Source organism: Leucoraja erinacea, chromosome 25 (genome assembly GCF_028641065.1).
Source record: "Leucoraja erinacea ecotype New England chromosome 25, Leri_hhj_1, whole genome shotgun sequence".
NCBI lineage: Eukaryota > Metazoa > Chordata > Chondrichthyes > Rajiformes > Rajidae > Leucoraja > Leucoraja erinaceus.
The window spans coordinates 2,757,917-2,778,253 of NC_073401.1; positions in this window are offsets into that span (position 1 = coordinate 2,757,917).

Sequence of the window (20,337 nt, forward strand, 5' to 3'; positions counted from 1 at the left end):
CTTGCTCCGCTATAAGATCTTTGATTCTGGGAGGTAAGGATTCTGGGAGGTAAGGATTCTGGGAGTTAAGGGTACAGTATTTATTAGTAAAGTTTAACAGATAAAGTTTTGTGTTTTTCAATATTTAATATAGTTAAATTGGGAGTAGGATATGTCGGTGGAGATTGGCCCCGTGGTTTGCTCAGCCTGCAACATGTGGGAGATCAGGGATATGGTCAGTGTCCCTGGTGACTATGTTTGCAGGAAGTGTGTACAGCTGCAGCTCCTGGCAGACCGCATTGAACGATTGGAGCTGCGGTTGGATTCATACTGGAGCATCCACGACGCTGAGAAAGTCGTGGACAGCACGTACAGTGAGTTGGTCACACCGCAGGTAAAAGGTAAGAGGACGGAAGGGGAACGGGTGGCCAATAGTCAGCAAAGCAGTAGGCAGGTAGTGCAGGAGTCCCCTGCAGTCATCTCCCTCCTAAACAGGTATACCATTTTGGAAACTGTTGAGGGAGATTGCTCATCAGGGGAATGCAGCAGCAGCCAAGTTCATGGCACCATGGGTGGCTCTGCAGCACATGAGGGGGGGAAAAAGAGTGGAAGGGCAATAGTAATAGGGGATTCAATTGTCAGGGGAATAGATAGGCGTTTCTGCGGCCGCAAAAGTGACTCCAGGATGGTATGTTGCCTCCCTGGTGCAAGGGTCAGGGATGTCACTGAACGGCTGCAGAACATTCTGGAGGGGGTGGGTGAACAGCCAGTTGTCGTGGTGCATATTGGCACCAACGATATAGGTAAAAAAAAAGGGATGAGGTCCTAAAGGATGAATTTAGGGAGCTAGGAGATAAGCTTAAAAGTAGGACCTCAAAGGTAATAATCTCTGGATTACTACCAGTACCACGGGCCAGTCAGAGCAGAAATAGGAGGATATTGCAGATGAATACGTGGCTTGAAAAATGGTGCAAGGGGGAGGGATTCAAATTTTTAGGGCATTGGAACCAGTTCTGGGGGAGGTGGGACCAGTACAAACAGGACGGTCTGCACCTGGAATGGAATGGAACCAATGTCCTTGGGGGGGTGTTTGCTACTGCTGTCGGGGAGGATTTAAACTAATGTGGCAGGGGGATGGGTACAAGAGCAGAGGGGCAGGGGGGGTGTAAAATGAAGGTAGAAGCAATAGGTAGCAAGGTGAAAAGTAAAAGTGGCAGGCAGACAAAACCAGGGCAAAAATCAAAAAGGGCCACTTTTCAACATAATTGTATAAGGGGTAAGAGCGTTGTAAAAACAAGCCTGAAGGCTTTGTGTCTCAATGCAAGGAGTATTCGTAATAAGGTGGATGAGTTGAACGTGCAGATAGCCATTAATGATTATGATATAGTTGGGATCACGGAGACATGGCTCCAGGGTGACCAAGGCTGGGAGCTGAACATCCCGGGATATTCAATATTCAGGAGGGATAGAGAGAAAGAAAAAGGAGGTGGGGTAGTGTTGCTGGTTAGAGAGGAGATTAACGCAATGGAAAGGAAGGACATTAGTTTGGAGGATGTGGAATCGGTATGGGTAGAGCTGCGAAACAATAAGGGGCAGAAAACGCTGGTGGGTGTTGTGTACAGGCCACCTAACAGTAGTAGTGAAGTTGGGGATGGCATCAAACAGGAAATTAGAAATGCTTGCGACAAAGGCAAAGCAGTTATAATGGGTGACTTCAATCTACATATAGATTGGGTGAATCAAACTGGCAGGGGTGCTGAGGAAGAGGATTTCTTGGAATGTATACGGGATAGTTATCTAAACCAACATGTAGAGGAACCAACGAGAGAGCTGGCTATTTTAGACTGGGTATTGAGTAATGAGGAAGGGTTAGTTAGTAGTCTTGTTGTGCGTGGCCCCTTGGGCAAGAGTGACCATAATATGGTTGAGTTCTTCATTAGGATGGAGAGTGACATTGTTAATTCAGAAACAATGGTTTTGAACTTAAAGAAAGGTAACTTTGAGGGTATGAGACGTGAATTGGCCAAGATTGACTGGCAATTAATTCTAAAAGGGTTGACGGTGGATATGCAATGGAAGGCCTTTAAAGACTGCATGGATGAACTACAAAAATTGTTCATCCCAGTTTGGCAAAAGAATAAATCAGGGAAGGTAGTGCATCCATGGATAACAAGGGAAATCAGGGATAGTATCAAAGCAAAGGATGATGCGTACAAACTAGCCAGAAAAAGCAGCATACCGGAGGACTGGGAGAAATTCAGAGACCAGCAGAGGAGGACGAAGGGCTTAATTAGAAAAGGAAAAATGGATTATGAAAGAAAACTGGCAGTGAACATAAAATCTGACTGCAAAAGTTTTTATAGATATGTGAAAAGAAAGAGATTAGTTAAAACAAATGTAGGTCCCTTGCAGTCAGAAACAGGTGAGTTGATCATGGGGAACCAGGATATGGCGGACCAATTGAATAACTACTTTGGTTCCGTCTTCACTAAGGAAGACATAAATGATCTGCCGGAAATAGCAGGGGCCCGCGGGTCAAAGGAGGTGGAGGAATTGAGTGAAATCCAGGTTAGTCGGGAAGTGGTGTTGGGTAAATTGAATGGATTAAAGGCCGATAAATCCCCAGGGCCAGATAGGCTGCATCCCAGAGTACTTAAGGAAGTAGCTCCAGAATTAGTGGATGCATTAGTAATAATCTTTCAAAACTCCTTAGATTCTGGAGTAGTTCCAGAGGATTGGCGGGTAGCAAACGTAACCCCACTTTTTAAGAAGGGAGGGAGAGAGAAAACGGGGAATTACAGACCAGTTAGCCTAACATCGGTAGTGGGGAAACTGCTAGAGTCAGTTATTAAAGATGGGATAGCAGCACATTTAGAAAGTGGTGAAATCATTGGACAAAGTCAGCATGGATTTACGAAAGGTAAATCATGTCTGACGAATCTTATAGAATTTTTCGAGGATGTAACTAGTAGCGTGGATAGGGGAGAACCAGTGGATGTGGTGTATCTGGATTTCCAGAAGGCTTTCGACAAGGTCCCACATAAGAGATTAGTATACAAACTTAAAGCACATGGCATTGGGGGTTCAGTATTGATGTGGATAGAGAACTGGCTGGCAAACAGGAAGCAAAGAGTAGGAGTAAACGGGTCCTTTTCACAATGGCAGGCAGTGACTAGTGGGGTACCGCAAGGCTCAGTACTGGGACCCCAGCTATTTACAATATATATTAATGATCTGGATGAGGGAATTGAAGGCAATATCTCCAAGTTTGCGGATGACACTAAGCTGGGGGGCAGTGTTAGGTGTGAGGAGGATGCTAGGAGACTGCAAGGTGACTTGGATAGGCTGGGTGAGTGGGCAAATGTTTGGCAGATGCAGTTTAATGTGGATAAATGTGAGGTTATCCATTTTGGTGGCAAAAACGGGAAAGCAGATTATTATCTAAACGGTGGCCGATTGGGAAACGGGGAGATGCAGCGAGACCTGGGTGTCATGGTACACCAGTCATTGAAGGTAGGCATGCAGGTGCAGCAGGCAGTAAAGAAAGCGAATGGCATGTTGGCCTTCATAGCAAGAGGATTTGAGTATAGGAGCAGGGAGGTTCTACTGCAGTTGTATAGGGTCTTGGTGAGACCACACCTGGAGTATTGCGTGCAGTTTTGGTCTCCAAATCTGAGGAAGGACATTATTGCCATAGAGGGAGTGCAGAGAAGGTTCACCAGACTGATTCCTGGGATGTCAGGACTGTCTTATGAAGAAAGACTGGATAGACTTGGTTTATACTCTCTAGAGTTTAGGAGATTGAGAGGGGATCTTATAGAAACTTACAAAATTCTTAAGGGGTTGGACAGGCTAGATGCAGGAAGATTGTTTCCGATGTTGGGGAAGTCCAGGACAAGGGGTCACAGCTTAAGGATAAGGGGGAAATCCTTTAAAAACCGAGATGAGGAGAACTTTTTTCACACAGAGAGTGGTGAATCTCTGGAACTCTCTGCCACAGAGGGTAGTTGAGGCCAGTTCATTGGCTATATTTAAGAGGGAGTTAGATGTGGCCCTTGTGGCCAAGGGGATCAGAGGGTATGGAGAAAAGGCAGGTACGGGATACTGAGTTGGATGATCAGCCATGATCATATTAAATGGCGGTGCAGGCTCGAAGGGCCGAATGGCCTACTCCTGCACCTAATTTCTATGTTTCTATGAGCATGATCACGGCGGCCTATCAAGAATCAACAAGGACTGGTGTAGCGTATAATACAGCTACAACCACCAACGTCCTGGGAATTCCTGTCCAGCCTTCATGTAGATGAAGGACTGAGCTGCAGCACTATAATAGTGCAGGAGTACCCTGTCAGCTTGCTGGTGGCAGGCGCCACAACAACTCTCCATGGGATCTCACCCTCTAGTTGCCAAACTTATGAGGATTATTTTTAACTAACCCTCCAGATCTGGGACGTCAGTGTTGTACTAACATTGCTAGGGGCACCAGCAATGTCCCTGGCGAGAAACAACATTTCTTGCCTGCAGTCATATATACAATCATACAATAATAAACAACAATAAACACAAATTAACATCCACCACAGTGTATCCTCCAAGCACTTCCTCACTGTGGTGGAGGCAAAAATCTTAGGGTTACTGTCTCTTCCCTCCTCTTCTCCCTCTGCGCTGAGGCGATTCCCCACCAGGCGATGGTATAAACAGTCCCGCGGCTCACCGAACCCCGCAAACGGGCCGGCTCAAACACCGCGGCTCGGGTTGGTCGAAGCTGCCGCCCTCCAGTCCAGCGGACGCGGCCGCTGGCCCGCGGCTGAACCCAGGACTCAGATTACCGCCGCAAGAACGCCGTCCCAGCCACAGGAGCACCGTTCCAGCCCCAAGCCGGATCGCCCTCACGCGAGTGCCGTTCCACCTCGGGCTGGGCCACTCCGACGGGAGCCGTTCACCAGCGCCGCCACTTCCGTATATTAGTTCTTCTTATCTTACTATGTTTATTTCAATTACTATTACTGTGTTTCCACACCGCTGCTTTGAAGAATGTCGCGCACGCGTGCTGGCGGGGTCTTCACGTAATCCCTCATCGTAACTCCTCATAAAATAAAGATCACACTTCAAACTGGTAAGTTCTCGTTTAATCTTACTATTTTATATATAAACGTGCTTCTTAGGAATACCTTAATCCAAATTTTACGTTGCAAAAAGGTGATTTAGGCCTCATACGAACCGGCAGTGGTTTTTCCTGCATATATGGGGTTTAAATTCACCGCAACCGCAACATTCCAATCAATCGCGTTCCACAAAATCTCACTTGCAAGATGATTAAAATGGCCATTAATTTACAGGAATTAAACATTCCTTCCATTTGGCCTATAAATTCACGACAATGAGATTTTAAAATCATGTTATATTGTGAATGTTATTTGGACACCTGGGCTATTTAAAAATGTTAATCTTGTTTTAAGAAATGGATAGATGTTTCGATCTAGTAATTGAATTTTGTAATTAGCTACAATTAGGTAACTAACTAATTTTATGCTTTAATTTCAGGTCAAGTAAGATTGTTTCATATTTGTTTCAGAATGCTTCAATCTATAATAACTGAGAAATTTATTTCAGTTCTCTTAATTTTTAAGAAAGTTATGGGTTTTTGACTGTCCTCGATCACAACTTTTGTGTTAAGTCAATGGAAAAGCCTATTCCAAATCCATTTCCTCTTCCTACCCCTTCCTTCAGCTGCTCTGGTGAGCAAGTGAGATACAGTTATTTAACAAGATTGTGAAAAGTTGAGCAAATGCTGACAGTGTGTAAGACGTTCTCTGGAGTACTCCACATGTGGTCCAAAGACATGTCCAGGCAACAGAAGGTCAGTTTGAGCAAACCAGGAGTAAAAGTAAAAATCAGAACAGCCCATTTCTGCCCATCAACATTTTGGCTCAGTTTTCTTTTGTGTTTCATCTGGCCTTCTGGATGTGGCCAGAACTTTTGGCAATGCTTTATACAGACAAAGAAGGTTAATTTGTGCTTAACCTCTACTTACCTGCCACATAAGCTCACCTGGCCTCACCCTGTCGGAAACAGACCCTTTGGCCCACAGAGTCCACACAGACCAGCGATCTCCACACGTTAACACTATCCAACAAACACTGGAGACAATTTACACTAACACCAAACCAATTAACCTACAAACCTGTACGTCTTTGGAGTTTGGGAGGAAAGCAAAGATTTTGGTGAAAACCCACGCAGGTAACGGGGAGAAGGTACAAACTCCATACAGACAACACCCGTAGTCAGGATTGAACCCGGGTCACTGGCGCTGTGAGACAGCAACTATACCACTCTGCCACCATACCATCCCACACTCTGTAACAACACACCCATACATTAGCAAAAATAGATGGAATGCCCTTTCACCAGAAAAAGTCATTCTTCCACCTATCGCAGTTATGAAATAAAGCACAGCGGAAAACAACATTAGGAAGGAACTGCAGATGTTGGTTTAAACCAAAGATGGACACAAAAAGCTGGAGTAATGGGCCTGTCCCAATTAGGTGATTTTTAGGCAGTTTCCGACAACTACGACATTGAAATTCACCCAAGTCAGCACCGGGGTATCAGAACTGAACAAGGAGGAGGACACAAATGCAGGCTCAGACACAGGGCAGATCAGTCCTCAGAGTTTAATTGGTCCAAGTCGGTACACAGGTAAGCAAAACAGAGGCAACAGTACAATCTAGGAGCAGGCAAAAAACAGAGGTCGAAAAACAGGCAATGGTCGGGGTCACAAGATTTCTAGAGCTGGAACGAGGTGATACCAAGTAGCATACACAACGAACTGGCAATGAGCACTAAAACACAAAGGGCTTAAATACAGACTAGCAGGGGATAACGAGACACAGGTGAAACACATCAGGGCGGGGCCAATAATCACATGAGGGTAAACGACCTGACAGGAAATGGGACCTGAAACAAGAGGAGATGCAAGACACCAAAATAAAACAAGAATGCACACTCTAATACTAAAAAACAATAAGAAACAGAAACTAGATTAAACCCGAGACCTGACACGGGGACGATCTACATCACCTGGCGACAACCTATATTAATCTGGCGACAACCTATGACAGCACCTACATCAAGCTACGCTCATTTGGCGTCAAACCCAAGGTCGCGGAAAATTTTTCATGTTGTTGAAAATCTTTTGCCGACAAGAAAGATTCTACGACTCTTTGGGAGACTGAGGAGACTACTCACGACCATACAGGCGACACACCCCGGTGACCACCGGCAACCATGTGGCAACAGCCTAGTCTCCTGTAGTCGCCTAAAAAGTCACCTAAGTTGGACAGGCCCATAACTCAGTAGGGCAGGAAAGCAGCTCTGGAGAGAAGGAATGGGTGACGTTTCAGGTCGAGACCCTTCTTCAGACTGGTTAGCGATAAGGGAAACGAGAGATAAAGATAATGATGCAGAGAGATAAAGAACAATAAATGAAAGTTATGCAATAAAGTAACGATATTAAAGGAAACAGGCCAATGTTAGCTATTTGAAGGGTGAAAACGAGAAGCTAGTGCAACTTTTGTGGGGGAGAGAGGGAATGCCGGGGTTACTTGAAGTTAGAGAAATCAATATTCATACCACTGGGCTGTAAGCTGCCCAAGCGAAATATGGGATGCTGTTCCTCCAATTTGCGTATGTGAAAACAACATGTCTGAATCTGCACAAACCTGCAATAGTTTGAGGAACTGTCTGAACAGGAGCAGGGCTCTTTCCCTTTGTTCAGGCCTGTTACTCCTTGCTGAATCTACACTGCATAGTAGGCATAAATACAGGCATCAAAAATGCATTGCGCGATGACTGACATCACATTTATGCGTCTGTGTGCCTTGAGAATGTATGTATGATGCACAAATAATTGCAACCAAACTTTCAAAATGTGCAAGACGTTCTATATGCATCCAATAACAATTCACAATTGATTCTACAAAGCAATTCTGAACTCAGTGTATAAAAGAAAATAGATTTTTTTAATACTTTTTAAGCTAATGCTTATTTCCACAAATCGACTTAAGGGGTCTGTCCTGATTTCCATCTGTTCGGCACTCCCACAAAATGGAAGACTGTGCGCTCCCTGCAGCAATGTCCTTCACTGACACAATCACCCGCTCACCCACTCACCCAGTCCTTCAGCCTCCTGGACAAGGGAAAGCAACTGAAAACCCAGCTCAGTGTTTACGTAGCAGTTGTGGAATCCCAGTTGTTTTTGTAAAATCCAGAGCGATTCTAAGGATGACCTTCAACAGGTTTGATGCACCTGCTAGAAACTAGGACATTTTATTTAATTGTGCCTGTGTTTATAGAGTCATTTATTCATACAGGGTGGATACAGGCCCTTTGGCCCACCAGCCAAAATGTCCCATCTACACTGTCCCACCTGCCTGCATTTGGCCCATATCCCTCCAAAATCCCATCCATTTACCCGTCTAAATGTTTCTTAAACATCGCAGTTGTGTTTGTCTCAGCTACCTCCTCCGGCAGCTTATTCCATACACCTACCACCCTTTGCGTTTAAAATGTACCCCTCCAGTTCCTATTAAATCTTTTCCCCCTCACCTTAAACCTATATCCTCCGGTTCTCTGCTCAAGAGACTCTGTTTGTCTAACCAATCTATTCCTCTCGTGATTGTATACACCTCTATATGATCACCCCTCATTCTCCTGTGCACCATGGAATAGAGTCCTAGTTTGTTCAACATCTTCCGATAGCTTAGGTCCTTGAGTATGTGTACATTATGTATCCCCAAAGCCTATTTCAATTGGATTTTTGGTCAGCTAACCTAGTGTGTTTCCCTCAGATTTTCTGCTCTAGTTATTGCAAAGTAGTTTGGGGCATTTCTTTACATGTGGATAGGGTGGGATGGTATTTACTCAAGTACAGTTTGTCATTAAGCAGGACAATGTTGGATGTTCTCAGCAGGTCAGGTAGCATCTGTGAAGAAACAAATGGAATACCTTTGTTATTATTGCTTACAAACATTGAGGTGTTACTGATTCCATTCAATAGCAGAGGGGCATTAGAATAAGAAGCAGGAGTGGGCCCTCAGACCATTCAAACTTACGTCATTGTTCATCAAGGTCATGTGTGATCTTCTACCTCAGTGGCATTTTCCAGCATTCTCATATTCATTGATTCCCACAATATCTCAATTTTATCAATCTCTGTTCGGAATCAACTCATTAACTGAGCCTCAGCAGTCCTCAAGGAAGAGAATTATAAAGAATCAGCCCCCGTGGGTAAAGACATTTCTCCTCCTCTCAACATTCAGTGACTTGAACTTTTTTTCTGTGACTATGACACTAGTTCTACGCTTCTCTGCCAGAGGAAGCATCCTCCCTGCAAACACCCTGCCAAGGCCAGGAAGAATGTTTAATGTTTCAACAAGATCGCATTGCGTTCCTCTAAACTCCAGACAATACAGGTGTAGTCTACTCAATTACGGCATTCTCAGGATCTTCGGAACCAGTCTGGTGAATCTTTACTCCACATTCTCTCTGGTAAATTCATCCATTTTATGTAAGGAGACCAAAACTATGTAGATACCCAGGTGCAGTCTCATAAATGCAGGCACAAATAATAAATCAGGGAAGGTAGTGCATCCGTGGATAACAAGGGAATTCAGGGATAGTATCAAAGTGAAGGATGATGCGTACATCCAGTCAGAAACAGGTGAGTTGATCATGGGGAACAAGGATATGGCGGACCAATTGAATAACTACTTTGGTTCCGTCTTCACTAAGGAAGACATAAATAATCTGCCGGAAATAGCAGGGGGTTGGAGGAATTGAGTGAAATCCAGGTTAGTTGGGAACTCTTGTTATCAAGTCCTCTCATAGGATACCAGTTGTCTTCCCAACTGCATGCTGCACCTCAGTGATACTTTTCAGTGGCCTGTGTAGAAGAACATATTTGTCCCTTTCAACACCATCAATTCCCAATCTATCATTGATTAACAATACTCTGCTTTCTCGTTATCTTACTGCTAGCAGCTTGTGTCACTAACCAGAAGATTGCAATTTGTGAATATCGTGGGAAAGTCTGCTAATTGAAAAATAATTGTAACATTTCAATGACAAAGGGAGGGGGAAATTGTTTTCATTTTCCCTTTTAACTAATAGCTTGCATTTACTTTTTTTGGAAAATATTGAACCAGAAAAAAGAGTGGAAAAACAATTTTCTGTGAAGTGATGATATGATCTATTTTTATCCTTCCTTTTGAATAAATGTATGTTTAAGCATTATGAAGGTCATGGACAGACTTCAATGTATTAAACAAAGTGATTTGTGCTGCAGCTGTTATTGTTTACTTGCGTTTCTGAATAATTGCTTTAGATATCCAACCCCTTTTGAAAACACATTGTGTATTTAATAGCGGAGATTCGAAATCTAGAGCCAGGAGAACTATTAAAACTCAAGGGTGGATTTGTAATGAGAAGTGCCACGAAAAGCTCTTTGGTCTCCCATTCAGTCAGTTCTCCATTGGTGTCAAATTTAATTGCAAAGATAGTATTTTGTTGCACAAAGTTAAATTATTCAGTGAGATCCTGATCGGTAGAAAGATCAGATGTAATACGGCAAAGAATGGGGCAAGACTGCAGATCACTTGCAGAAAATTCAAGAGAGTTAATCTGGTTAAAAGCAGCTGTAAACTAGAGGACATGGAGACAAGGCTAGTGAGATAATAGTATAAATGTGTCCTTTAAAATTATGGGGAAAAAGAAGAAAATGCCGAGAACAGATTTTGTGGAAGAGGCAGGATAATAGATTTAGTTTCGTTTGGTTTAGTTTAGAGATACAGTGCGGAAACAGACCTCTCTGCCCGCCGAGTCCGTGCCGACCAACAATCCCCGCGTACTAACACTATCCTGCACACTAGGGACCATTTACCATTTTACCCAAGTCAATTAACCGATAAGCTGAAAAATCTGAAAGACGATAAAACATGAGAAGTGGAAGGAAATATTTTAAAGAAGCCTTTAGTTCCTCATTGCACTGCGTAGTTACCGCAGAATACAATAAACTGGAGTAAGGGCAAGTCATATTCTGTCATGGATTACCTAAGGAAAAGATGAGATAGATGATACCATGGAGTGTCTAAGAAGAAGGGATTTAATCAGCAGTATACAGTTCGTCTAATGTGGCAATATTCTAGTTCATCAAAGTAGACCTTATCTACTAACAGTAAGAGGATAAAAACATCTACCTGAAATATAATCTCACCATGGCACTTTAAAAACTTGCTAAATGTCACATCCCACTGACTTGAGTAAAGTTCAACAGTTTTCTTCTTTCATGAGAAATTTCTGTTTACAAAACAACAGAAATATCTGAACATTGGCTTTACGAGATTATTGCTACATATATTGCCCAGGAACTATAGGGAGTTATTTTATAGCAGCTCTGCAAGGTTGATAGCCAGCCCTTTGTTGTTTACACTTCATTTTAAAATGTCCTCTACGCTTTATTTTAATTAAAAAAAGTCAATGGGAATTCAGTTTAATCCTTTGCCACTTTTGAAAAGCACATCCAGCACAATTCTGTCATCAACATTTACAATCTGGCAACCAGTTATCAATCAAGCACATGAAAAACACAGTCAGCTCCTCGCTGAGTACAGGGGTCATTCACTGATGTGAAGAATGATGCAAATTTGATGCAACCATCTATCATTCAGCACAAAAGATGTCAACAAGAAACACACCTTCCAAATGCAATATATACACAAGACTAAAATAATTTCCAAAAGGGTGGAGATATTGTGAAGTAAAGTAAAGTAAAGTAAGTTTATTTATATAGCACATTTTTAGTCAATTTGTATTGACCCCAAAGTGCTTTACATAAATTAAATAATAAGTTCCATTACAGACCATAGAAGTAGGTTAAAAAATACAAAAGAATAAAATGGACACACCACATTTTAGAGTTCACCACAAACGCCCCCCCACAGCAGAATCAAAGCTTTCCACTGTGGGGAAAGGCACCAGAAAGTTACATAGACCCAAGACACAAAATAATTTACATAAACATCCATCACATTGCTGTGATGGAAGGCCAAAAAAACTTATCTCTCCACTGCACTCCCCCCCCCCCCCCCTCCGATGTCAGAGTCAAAGTCAAAGCCCCCGGCTGGCGATGGCGATTGTCCCGCAGCCATTAAAGCCACGCCAGGTGATGATGCAAGGTCGCACACCGGGTGCTTGAGAGTTGCGGCCAGAGCCGCGCGGGGCGGTGCTGTAAGGCCCCGCTCCAGGAGCTCTTCAACCCCGCAACTCGGGTGGGAGAAGTCGCCGTTGCGGGAGCCCTGAAAAGCGGTCTCCTTCCAGGGACCAGCGGGCTCCCGGTGCCGCCGTCCGCCAGACCCGCAGTTGCAGCCTCCAAATCTCCGGAGGTCGGGCCGCAGCAGCAGCAGCACTCCACCACCGCTCCACCCGCTCTGGACTCGGCCAGCTCCGCGACGGTGAGGTGAGTAGTCGGCACCAGAGCCCCCGGTCTTCCTGTTGGAGGCCGCTCCACGTCGCAGCCCCAACGACAATGGAGACCCGATAAAGAAAAGGTCGGGTCTCCCGTGCAGGGAGAGATTTAAAAGTTATGTTAAGGTCCCTTCCACACACATACCCCAACAAAAAATAACAAAAACTACATAAAAACATAGACAAAAAATAATTAAAAATATGGATCAAAAAGATGGATCATTTGTGTAAAGGCACAGAAATGTTCTTTATTACGTCAACATTACTTCGATCTCCTTCTCTCAGAGAGTAGTAAATCCCTGAAATTCTCTGCCTTTTGGGATGGTGCCGGCCAGATCATTAAATATAGCTTAGGTGGAGTTAGAGAAATATTTGCAAGATCAGGGTATTTATGAGATATGGTAAACTGGCACAGAGGAGGAGATGAAGTCAACATAGATCAGCCACGATCATATTGAATGACCTGGTGGCTCACAGACTACCTTTTTGCTGTGTTTATGGAAATCAACTCAAGTTCTAATAACATCGGAAAACATTTATACCTGGCAGTAGTTAACTGGGGCGAGAAAAAGCCTTGCTGATACATTTGAGAATGTTCTCCCACATTCCCCGAACCTTTATTTAATTTACTGCCTCCATTACTCCTGTGCTATGCAGCAGGTGTGATGTTTCACTTAGTTCTGCAAACTGGCACCTCCTGAGATGAACTTTCTATTTATATTCTGCATAAGAACGTCAGGTTCTAAGTGAAATTTAGCACATACATAAGTATCAAGGGCAGAGTGCAGTAAAATGACGGATGAGTTACCGTCAGCTGGGTGCCATACTCAAGCACTGTGATTCAATAACATTAACCCTGTTTCTGCTATGGCACAAAAACTAAGGAGTTTACAGGGCATTATAAAGTGACCAAAGGAACAATAGAAACGGGACTAACTTACTCAGATCCTCAAGCATGTTCGTCTGTTCAATTAGACACCATCTGGCTTGTGTCCCTTGCTGATATACAATAAAACATGATGAAGTCAGTGCTTGTCCCTAATATACTAACACAAGAGTTTTTCATAAGTGTTACATTAATGTTACTCATAGCATTGTGAATTTTAAATCGAGGTTCTGCCTGAACAAATTGGAACCTTGCAGTATCAAGGTGACATTATGCAATTCTTTAACTGCTTATTAAGCATGTGTGGAGATAAGGCATGACTTGCTTCTGAGGTGACTGATGAGGGCACGATCCTGGGAAAGTTCACTGACATCGCTTCAGTTCTCCTGCTGGTAGATCTGGAGGACGTTGTAGCATCTGCAGCTGTGGCATCTTGGCATTCATGTTTTGAAGTGTCTGCCTGCTGTGGATATTTAATTCATTTGTCAGAAGCCCACAGGAGGGGAGGAGAAACAATGGCCAAGCAAACCTTGTACACCTGGAATAAGGCCACCCCCCCACCAGGAAGTCCTTAAGGCTCGTTGTTTCTTTCTCGAATAAAGACCCGACCGATTTCCTGCTGCTAATGTGTAGGAAGGAACTGCAGATGCTGGTTTACACCAAAGATAGACACAAAATGCTGGAGTAACTCAGCGGGGCAGGCAGCCTCTCTGGAGAGAAGGAATGGGTGACGTTTCGGGTCGAGAGCATTCTACAGATTATGAAGAATTCTGAAGACGGGTCTTGATCCAAAACATCACCATTTCCTTTCAATCTAGAGATGCTGCCTGGCCCGCTGAGTTACTCCAGAATTTTGCGTCTATTTCCTGCTACTAATACTCTCCTCCGCCTGGCGGAACTTGTCCTCACCCTCAACACCATCTCCTTTGAATCCTCCCACTTTCTCCAATCAAAGGCATAGCAATGGGGCCAAGCTATGCCCAAGCCATGCTCAAGCTATGCCTGCCTTTTTGTCAAGTACGCCAAACAGTCCTTATTCCAGGCGTATACTGGCCCTATCCCCAAGTCTTTCTCCGCTACATTGACAAATGCACCAGGGCTGCCTCCTGCACCTGTGTAAAACTCATGGACTTCATTAACTTCACCACTAACTTTTACCCTGCCCTATTTCACTGACTATCTCAGCACCTCTCTCCCGTTTCTCAGCCTTCTTGTCTCCATCATAGGAGACAGACTATCAACATGCATCTATTACAAACATACCAACTCCCACAGCTATCTGGACTACACTTCTTCCCACCCTGCCTCGTGCAAAGATTCTATCCCCTACTCTCAATTCCTTCATTTCTGCTGCATCTGCTCCCAAGATGAGGTGTTCCATACTAGGACATCCGAGATGTCCTCATTCTTCAGGGAACGTGGGATCCCCCACCCCCCTTCAGATGTAGATGAGGGTCTCAAACATGTCTCCGCTGTGTCCAATAGTTCTGCTCATGCTCCCCCCTGACACCCCTGATGCAACAAGGACAGAGTTTCCCTGGTCCTGACCTGTCACCCCAACCAGCCTCCGAATCCAATATATTATTCTCTGAGATATCTGTCACCTCTTAAGAGATCCCACCACTAATGACATCTTCCTTTCTCCACCGCTTTCCATCTTTTGCAGGGACCACTCCTTCCGCAACTCCTTGGTTCACTCATCCTTTCCCACCCAAACCACCCCCTCCCCAGGTACTGCAACTGCAGGAGATTGGGAGGGCGTTGTTCCTTATACCTCCTGCCTCCATCCAGAGATCCCAACAGTCCATCCAGATTAAATAAAGGTTGACATGTACCTCCTCTAACCTCAACTACTGCATCTGCATTCCCGATGTGGGCTCCTGTACATTGGTGAGACAAAATGTAGACTTGGTGACCGTTCTGGTGAACACTTATGCTCGGCCCTCCAAGGACTACAGGATCCTCCAGTTGCCAACCATTTCAACTCTCCCTCCAATTCCCATACTGACCTTTCTGTCCTGGGCCTCCCCCATTGCCAGAGAGAGGTGGCACACACATTGGAGGAACAACACCTCATATTTCACTTGGGCAGCTTACAATCTAGCGGTATGAACATTGAATTCTCTAATTTTAAGCAACTTCTACGCGCTCCCCTCCCTCGTTGCCCCCTTTCTCAACCTCAGTTGTTTTACCAGTTCCACCGTCCTCCACTCTGTTTCCTTATTGAGATCAAACCTTCCACAGCCAACAATGGGGCTACCAGGCATTGCCCTGCCTGAGCCGACCCTGATCGGCCCTGGGCTTTTCTTGCCTCCAGCTCTTCACCAGCTCCCTCCCCCCCCTCCCCACCCCTAACTTTCTGTCTGTAAAAGGGTCTCAATCCGAAACGTCACCAATCATTTTTCTCCAGACTGACCCAGTTAGTAACACCAGCACCTTGTGTCTGTCCCAGTTCTCATCCACCCTTTAACACACTAGAGCCCTAATTCCCACACTCCCTTGAAACTCGCCCCAGTTCAAGAAACATAGAAAATAGGTGCAGGAGTAGACCATTCGGCCCTTCAAGCCAGCACCACCATTCAATATGATCATTGGCTGATCATCCTGAATCAGTACCCCGTTCCTGCTTTCTCCCCACATCCCTTGATTCCATTCTGTTTTCCATGCACCTTCAAATTCATTAGGATCGCATTTTCCTCATTCACTTTCACTTGCTGGAAAATTTAATAATATTTTGGCTTATTAGTTGGAACCCATGTACTAAACCATAAAATCTGTCAGACTGGCACCACTATAGGTTACTTTGTAGAATCTCAAACATAATTGATATCTTACGTTGAAGATAATCACAAAGTGCTGGAGTACCTCAGTGGGACAGGCAGCATCTCTGGAGAGGAGGAATGGGTGACTTTGGGTCGAGACGCTTCTTCAGACTGAGGTTAGGGGAGTGGGAGGTACATAGGTAAGGAAATGTATAGATAAGGAAGTATAAGGTGTGAAAACTGGACAAATGGGAATGGAGATCAGGGTAAATGTAAAATAAATCATTGGTATTTGGGAGAAGTTAACGACAAAGCAGATAAAATGTAGTCCGTGACAGTGAGACTGGTTGGCGAACTGGGAAGGAGGAGGGGATGGAGAGAGAGGGGGAGGGGGGGGGGGAGTTCATGTACTTTATACATTTCAGCTAAACCTCAGCAAAATTGCCTTCGTCCATCTACTGTCTTTGGTTTCTCATGCTGTTTGAAGAGCAGTGGATGATAAAGTATGTAATTCAGTTCATGTGTTGAATTTAGGATTGGTGCATATGGGTCAGCAGGAATTGGGTGGACCAAAGGGCCTGTCTGGGCTATATCTTTCGATGACCCAATGCAATAGGATACATGATCTCATTGTTAACCATGATAAAAAGTTCAAAGCCCAACACTTCTGATGTTTTAAACAGAGTTTTAACTTCAGTCGAGTATTTTACAGAAATAAAGCCAGAGGAACACGAAAGAAGCTTGGAGCCCCTTTGATGTAATAATATCTCTTCTAATGTTCCCATATTTTCTAACATAATTGAATAACAGCTCTTAGCTCTTGGCTGAAATAGAATGGAATATCTAGGGTTCATTAGCAACACTGTGCTGTGGGTAGTGTAATTACTTTGTAATGAGTCTTTGATACACATGAGCATTGCAATATTTTCAATGATAATTAGATGAGTTCTCTTTATTAAATCTACAGGATAGTGACTGATACACATTATCAGGTGTGCATTTGTTGGGAGATGGTGCCATTTGTTACTCGTGCTTGTTTTCTTCTTAATATCAAACCACAAAAATGTTATATTGATATGTATTCAGTTCCAAGAATTAATGAAGTCTTTTATTTTAATCATTTTCTGTCGGTAAGGGAGAATTTGCATGGCATGTGCAATCATTTGCAATCTCCGGCATTTTGCTTAATCTTTCTGTGTTCCGACTCCTACATCACATTATGATTTCATTGTGCAATAGGTGGAGATGATGTGCTCTACATCACAAGGGACCTGGAGTCCAATTAAGAGGTGCTGAACGCAGTGGAATATTCAGCATAAACATTGAAAATGGGGCCTTCAATTCTGGTAAATGTAGTTTATAGCGTCCCAGTGTAAATGTCTGGAATTTGAAGTTGTGATGATATGTGTGAGTTCAAAGTTACAAGTAAAACCAGCAGCAACATCTAGGGGAAGTGTAGGTGCTATTAAAATGATACAGCTTAGAGGATGCTGCACATTTCTCAAGCTTGGCTACATGTTCTGCATTAATACGCATTATTATGGCAGCACGGTGGTGTAGCGGGAGAGCTGCCGCCTTACAGCGTCAGTAACCCGGGTTCGATCCTGACTACAGGCGCATGTTTGTATGGAGTTTGTACTTTCTCCCTGTGACCTGCCTGGTTTTTCTCCCTGATCTTCGGTGTCCTCCCAAACTCCAAAGAGGTACAGGATTGTAGGTTACTGGGCTTTGTATAAAATGTTAAAAAAAATTGTCCCTCGTGTGTGGAGGATAGTGTTAATGTGCGGGGATCGCTGGTCGGTGCGGACTCGGTGGTCCGAAGGCCCTGTTTCTGTGCTGCATCTCTAAACTAAAGGGGGTAGTCCAGAACCAGGGATCACAGTTTAAGAATAAGGGGTAAACCATTTAGGACCGAGATGAGGAAAAACTTTTTCACCCAGAGAATTGTGAATCTGTGGAATTCTCTGTAACAGAAGGCAGTGGAGGCCAATTTGCTGGATGTTTTCAAGATATAGTTGGATATAGCTCTTAGTGCGAATGGAATTAAGGATGTGGGGAAAAAACAGGAACGGGATACTGATTCTGGATAATCAGCCATGATAATATTGAATGGCGGTGCAGGCTCGAAGGGCCAAATGGCCTACTCCTGCACCTATTTTCTATGTTTCTGAAGACTAAACTAATTTGTTAATCATTCCTAGATTACCTTGTGATCGAGAAGTGACTTCAACCCAAATATCTATATAACTAAAAGTATAATTTTGACCACTTCCTGTCTGTGCTGAATATTGATTTTAGAAAAAAAATGCTACCACATATTGCTATGATTTTTGGCCATCTTACTCACAGTCTTCCCCCGCTGAGGCAGCCCCGAGGTTTTTCCGATCGATGAAAAATAAAAAAGTTATGAGTGTTTCAGAAATCTTCAGATCAACTCATTGGTCCTCTCATCTGTCAATCACCACAATGAAGGTAATAATCCTTCCGGGGGAGGGGGGGGGGGGGGCAGGACTATAAAACCACAGATGCCTGGATGTGAGTCAGTCACTCTGGAAGATCGCAAGGAAGAGTCCACAACTGTGATTCTAAGCTGTGAATCAACTGAACTGTGAGTCTGCAATGTTCTTGAATTAAAATTGTTAGGACTTAAGGACAATGCAATTAGTTGTTTGGCAATTTGGTGGCCTGCACTCTGCTTTAAATGCTATGAAATTGAATTTGGTGGCCTGCCAGCCCACCAGCCCTGAGTGACTGATCTGCCAGCCCACCAGCCCTGAGTGACTGAGCTGCCAGCCCACCAGCCCTGAGTGACTGAGCTGCCAGCCCACCAGGCCTGAGTGACTGAACTACCAGCCCACCAGGCCTGATTGACTGAGCTGCCAGCCCACCAGGCCTGAGTTACTGAGCTGCCGGCCCACCAAACCTGAGTGACTGAGCTGCCAGCCCACCAGGCCTGAGTGACTGAGCTGCCAGCCCAAGAATCCATTCGGCCCACAATGTCCATACTAGCCCTCTGGAAACCAGTCCCTACAGCCCACAACACCCATACTAGCACTCCAGAAAGCCCCCCCCCCCCTCCCCACTGGCCACCAATAATGGAATTGGTGGAGCAATTGAATATTGCATTGGGGGACCAGCCCTCCCGTGTGAACATGGGACCCAACGCGTCCCACTTAGTCTATTATTAATCTATATTCTACTGCAAAGCCACAATTAAGAGCAGCGTCAGTGCACAAATGAAGTTTTATTACGTTTTTTTATGTAGTGAAATTAGAACTCATGGCATGAATTATGAAGTCTGAAATTCACCATGAGGTAGTGCAGTAGATCAGCTAATATACCTACTGCATCACAGCTCCTGTGGCGCAAGTTCTATCCTGGTCTCCGCTGATGCAGTGTGGAGTTTGTAAATTGTCCCTGTGACCAAACCTGTAGACAACGACGAACTGCCTTAGGGGCTCCGACTCTGGATTTTCTTAAGGTTTAATCCTTGTGGCCAGATCCATGACTGGATATGGCCACATGGCAGTGGAGGTTTTAAATCAGAGTTTTCCCTCTCCTAGATGGACTGCCTTCCCAGACTGACGAGCCCCATCTGCCCGAGACTCGTGGGGCCGGAGCGTCTACCTTCCTGTGCAGGTCTATAGCACCTGCCCACTGCCCACATGTACAGATACATGATACGGAATAATGTTTAGTGCAAGGTGAAGCCAGTAAAGTCAGATTAAAGATAGTCCGAGAGTCCCCGATGAGGTAGCTAGTAGTTCAGGACTCAGCACTGCTCTCTGGTTGTGGTAGGATGGCTCAGTTGCCTGATAACAGCTGGTAAGAAACTGCCCCTGAATCTGGAGGTGTGCATTTTCACACTTCGATACCCTTTGTCCAATGGGAGAGGGGAGAAGAGGTGAGGGTGTGACTCATCCTTTACTTTGAGTCCATGGAAGGGAGGTTGGTTTGTGTGAAGGTCTGGGCTGCGTCCACAATTTGCAGTGATTTCTTGTGGTCCTGGATGGAGCTGTTTCAAAAACCAAACTGTGATGCATCCTGATACAATGCTTTCTACTGCGCACCTGTAAAAGTTGATGAGGGTTGTTGGGGACATGCCAAATTTCCTAAGCCTTGCTAAGGAAGTAGAGGCATCGGTGTGCTTTCTTGGTGTGTTGCTTCAATATGGGTGGTCCGGGAGAA